This window comes from Bufo gargarizans, chromosome 5 (genome assembly GCF_014858855.1).
Source record: "Bufo gargarizans isolate SCDJY-AF-19 chromosome 5, ASM1485885v1, whole genome shotgun sequence".
Classification (NCBI taxonomy): Eukaryota; Metazoa; Chordata; class Amphibia; order Anura; family Bufonidae; genus Bufo; species Bufo gargarizans.
Genome location: NC_058084.1, coordinates 114,980,100 through 114,986,099, shown reverse-complemented (window position 1 = coordinate 114,986,099; position 6,000 = coordinate 114,980,100).

The window sequence follows — 6,000 nt, the reverse complement described above, 5'->3', positions numbered from 1 at the left end:
AGTGGAGTAGACACCTCAAAAACCAAGAAAGGTCTCTGGCTCCTCCTGCTTACTCTTCTGCTGCAGTCTCGGCCTACTCATCCCCCTCTGGAGTGACAGTGCCACCTGCCATCCCGCAAACAGAGGATCTGCCAGCAACACCACCACCTGGGTCACCAAGCATCTCCACAATGTCACATGGAAGCGTTCAGCTTTCCATCTCCGGGAAGAGGAAGTACCCCCCTACCCAACCGCGATCCCTGGCCTTGAATGCCAGCATTTCAAAATTACTGTCCTTTAAAATGCTGTCATTCCGTCTGGTGGAGACGGAGAGTTTTAAAAGCCTTATGCGGTGGCTGTCCCACAGTACATCATGCCGAGCCACCACTACTTTTCCAGGGTGCCATCCCTTCCCTGCACAACCAAGTGGGGGGAAAAAATCAGGTGTGCACTGCGCAACGCCATCTGTGGCAACGTCCACCTAACTACAAATACGTGGTCAGGGACGTTATATCTCCATAACAGCACACTGGGTAAATGCAGTGGCGGCTGGGCCTGAGGCGGATAGCAGTTTGTCGCATGTCCTTCCACCACCGAGGATTGCAGGACGCTTCAGTTTGCCTCCTGTTGCTTCCTCCTCCTACTCTGCTTCCTCATCCTCTACCAGCTCCTCATCCGGTCAGCGTAACACCTTCACCACCAACTTCAGCACAGCCAGGGGTAAACGACAGCAGGCAGTTTTAAAACATATCTGTTTTGGGGACAAACCCCACACCGCGCCGGAGCTGTGGACGGGCATTGGACAACAGACCGATGAGTGGTTTGTGCCAGTGAGCCTTAAGCCCGGCCTGGTGGTGTTCGATAATGGGCGAAATCTCGTAGCAGCTCATATGCGATGTGCCCACAAGGTGGAACTCCACCTTGCACATGCTGGCCATACTGTGCGAGCAGCAGCAGGCGATAGTGGAGTTTCAGCTGCAGCATGCATGGGTGAGTCGCTCTGCGGAGGAGCACCACTTCACCAGCAATGACTGGGCCTCCATGCGAGACCTGTGTTCCTTGTTGCGCTGTTTTGAGTACTCTACCAACATGGCCAGTGCCAATAATGCCGTTCTCAGCGTTACAATCCTACTTCTATGCCTTGAAAAAACTCTGCTGGAGATGAATGGAAGAGGATGTGGCACAGGAGGAAGAGGGATCATTTCATAGGGTTTCCGGCCAGTCATTCACGAGTGGCTGCAAGGGTGGGTTCCTGCACCCACGAATGCCAGGTACACAATTGTCCAGCCAGGGCACAGTTCTGGAGGAGTATGAGGAGGAGGAGATGGAGGAGGAGGAACCGTGTTCACAGCAGGGTGGCACCCAAACCAGCTCATGGCCATCACTGGTGCGTGGCTGGGGGGGATACAGAGGATACAGATGATACACCTCCCACAGAGGACAGCTTTTCGTTGCCTCTAAGCAGTCTGGCACACATAAGCGATTACATGCTGCAGTGTCTCCGCAACGACCACCGAGTTGCCCACATTCTAACTTGTGCTGATTACTAGGTGGCCACGCTGCTGGATCCCCATTACAAGGACAACATACCATCCTTAATTCCGTCACTGGAGCGTGATTGTAAGATGCGCGAGTACAAGTGCACGCTGTTAGATGAGCTGCTGGTGGCATTCCCACCTGACAGCGGGGGCATAGTGGAAGAACAAGGCGAAGGCAGAGGAGGAAGAGGTCGCCAATGCAGCTGGGGCACCACCAGCACCTCAGAAGTCAGGGTAAGCATGGCCGAAATGTGGAAAAGCTTTGTCAGCACGACACAAAAACCATCACCACCAGCTCATATGGAACGTCTTAGCAGGAGGCAGCATTTCTCCAACATGGTGGAGCAGTATGTGTGCACACGCCTACACGTACTGAATAACGGGTCTGCCTCCTTCAACTTCTGGGTCTCAAAATTGGGCACATGGCCTGAGCTTGCCCTTTACGCCTTGGAGGTGCTGGCCTGCCCTGCAGCCAGTGTATTGTCTGAACGTGTGTTTAGCATGGCGTTATCACAGACAAGCGCAGCCACCTGTCCACAGCCAATGTGGACAAGCTCACGTTCATTAGAATGAACCAGGCATGGATCCCACAGGACTTGTCTGTACCTTGTGCAGAATAGACATGTATACCGGCCTTAACCAGCCATTGTTATACTACAGTGCAATTGCTCATTGTTGTATTTTGGATATTTCCCACTCTTTTGGAGTGTACCCTAATAAAAAAATTTAATTAAAACCAAAAACCAGTGCTGGCTACCTCCTCCACCGCCGCTTCCACCTACACAACTACGTCCACCGCCTACTCAAACTCCTACTCCATATGGACCGCCACCTCATAAATCAAGTTTAATATTTTTTTTATTTGTATTTTATTTTATTATATTCACTAATTTGTCTGTTACATTTTCAGGTGAAATTCACCAATTTTTGGCTGTGATATACCCCTGCTCTACCTAGTAGACAGGTAATATTTCACTAATTTGTCTGTTACATATTCGGGTGAAATTCACCAATTTTTGGGTGTGATATACCCCAGCTGTACCTAGTAGACAGGTAAAAACATTTCATTAATTTGTGTGTTACATTTTCTGGTGAAATTCACCAATTTTGGGGTGTGATATACCACTGCTATACCTAGTAGACAGGTAAAAACATTTCACTAATTTGTCTGTTACATTTTCTGGTGAAATTCACAAATTTTTCGGTGTGATATACCACTGCTATACCTAGTAGACAGGTAAAAAAAAATCATTAATTTGTCTGTTACATATTCGGGTGAAATTTACCAATTTTTGGCTGTGATATACCCCTACTCTCCCTAGTAGACAGGTAATATTGCACTAATTTGTCTGTTACATATTCGGTGAGATTCACCAATTTTTGGGTGTAATATACCCTGGCTGTACCTAGTAGACAGGTAACATTTCACTAATTTGTCTGTTAAAATTTCGGGTGAAATTCACCAATTTTTTGCTGTGATATACCACTGCTATACCTAGTAGACAGGTTAAAAAAAGTCATTAATTTGTCTGTTAAATATTTGGGTGAAATTCACCAATTTTTGGGTGTGATATACCCCTGTTGTACCTAGAAGAAATGTAAACAAATTTCACACATTCTTGGGTGACATTTGACTATTATTGCCGTGATTATACCCCTGCTTTGCATAGGTGATAGGGACATAAATTTAAAAAAAACATCTGTTACATTGTCAGGTGACATTTTACCAATCTTGCCGTATACAAACCCCTGCTCTGCATAGGGGACAGGGAATTAAATTTCAAAAATTATTCTTTCATTCTTCTTTCATTCAATGCCTAAACTTTAACAACTTGTACCACATTTGCGCTTCAATAATTTGTCCCACTTTTCTGCTCGATCATATTTAATTAAAATTTCCCTTGCATGTGGTCTCTTTTTCTCATGCTCCCTCTCCAGCGTGGAACCCTGATTCGCCGATAACCATGATCAACATGTAGGCTCAGAAAATAACATCGAAAGTTGATCTAGAAGACGTGCGACATGGTGGGGCAGTATGTGTGCACATGCCTACACATACTGACTGATGGGTCTTCCCCCTGCAACTTCTGGGTCTCCAAATTGGGCACATGGCCTGAGCTTGCCCTTTACGCCTTGGATTGAAGACAGAGAGGACACCACGGTAAGGCTTTATTGGGGCTATATCTGTAAAGAATAAATCAAGGCAACTGGACGTACTGTAGATTTCTTGAAAACGTTTCACTCGTTCTTCTAACGAGCTTTCTCAATTCTGAGTGATTGTACAAAAATTGTACAAAAATTCTGGAAATAAATATGTAACTGAATCCACATCTGGTAATTATACCCAGCATTGGGTCAAAGGTGTTGATTCCATTATCCTAATTGGAGTCAGTAGGTGATAAACACTTCCCAGAAAAAGGTGTCAAGACAGCATTGTATGTGGCAGACAATAGATGTCTAACCCACCCACCTCTATTCAAGCTTGGCTTCTCCATTTTTACGTAGATGGGCTCCTTCACGCCTCGTTTGTACCAATCGGCTTCCTTATCCAAAACACGTACTTGACTGTCTTCAAAGGTGTGACCTGTTCCTTTTAGATGTAAGTACACGGCTGAATCTTGACCAGAGGTTTTGGCTCTTCTATGCTGAGCCATACGCTGATGTAGTTGTTGTTTTGTTTCGCCGATATACAGTTCTGATAATTCCTCATTGCACTGGACTGCGTACACAATGTTGTCCATCTTGTGTTTAGGCGTTGGGTGTTTGGGGTGAACCAGTTGTTGCCTCAGTGTGTTGCTGGGTTTAAAGCAAACAGGAATGTGATGTTTATTAAAAATCCTTTTGAGTTTCTCAGACACCCCAGCTACATATGGGATAACCATATTCTTGCGTCTGTCATGCTTCTCGCCCTCACTGGTAGTCTTGGTGGTCTTTCTTCTGCTTCCTTCTGTTTTGACAAAGGCCCAAACTGGATACCCACAAGTTTTAAGTGCCCCTCTGAGGTGTTTGAGTTCCTTCGCCTTGGCCTCCCCTTGTGCTGGTGGGGATTTTCTCTGCCCCGGTGGTGTCGAGTCTGGATGACTCCCAGTTTGTGGTCTAGAGGATGGTGGGAATCAAATAGCAGGTACTGGTCTGTGTGTGTTGGTTTTCGATAGACCTCTATTCCCAGCTTCCTTCCCTCTTCCACTGTTATAAGACAGTCCAGAAACGCCAGTTTGTTGTTCTGCATATCTTCCCGAGTGAAATTGATGTTATGATCCACTGAGTTGATGTGGTCGGTGAAAGCCTGTAACTCTTGTTTATGAATTTTAACCCAAGTGTCATCCACATATCTGAACCAATGACTCGGTGTAATTCCCTTGAAAGTGGTCAGGGCTTTCCTTTCTACTTCCTCCATATACAAGTTCGCTACAATAGGCGAGACTGGCGATCCCATAGCACAGCCATGTTTTTGCTTGTAGAACTTGTCCTTATACTTGAAGTAGGTGGTACTCAGACAAAGGTCCAGTAAGGCACACACTTGGTCTGGGCAAAGTTCGGTTCTGCATCCTAAGGTGTTGTCTAATAGCAACTGTTTCCTGACTGTTTCAATTGCCTCTGTAGTGGGTATGCAGGTGAAGAGGGATGTAACATCATAGGAGACCATTGTTTCTTCTGTGCCCAATACCAAGTTCTGGATTTTGGTGGTGAAATCTTGAGAGTTCTGTATGTGATGTTGTGTGTTTCCAACCAAGGGCGCTAGGATTCTGGCTAAGTATTTGGCCACATTGTAGGTCACAGAGTTGATGCTGCTGACAATTGGCCTGACACATACAATGCTGTCTTGACACCTTTTTCTGGGAAGTCTTTATCACCTACTGACTCCAATTAGGATAATGGAATCAACACCTTTGACCCAATGCTGGGTATAATTACCAGATGTGGATTCAGTTACATATTTATTCGCAGAATTTTTGTACAATTTTTGTACAATTACTGAGAATTGAGAAAGCTCGTTGGAAGATCGAGTGAAACGTTTTCAAGAAATCTACAGTACGTCCAGTTGCCTTGATTTATTCTGTACAGATATATACCATGACCTGGATAAATGAGAACCTTCACAGAGCTTTATTGGGGCTGCAAGAAGGAGGAGCAGGAGGAATTATGTGACCCCTGGCTCCAAGACAGACTCAAAAGTCACTTCCTTGTCATCCTGCTGTGACTCAGAGGAGGAGCAAGCCATCCAATTCACAATCTCATCCTCTTTCTCCTCAATGATAATGTTGCACTTTTCCAAAGCCAGGGAGAATTGTGGCTTACTACTTCTACTACTACTAGTTCTGGCTAGATAACTGGTGCTACTGCTACCTACATTCTGGTTCTGGGAGGGAACCCTTTGTTTTGAACCCTTCCTTATTCCAATAATTTTAATTTATACTCATGACTTTCCTAAATCAAAAGTCACTGATTTGGTACATAGTCATACAAATTATGGAATGGTTAC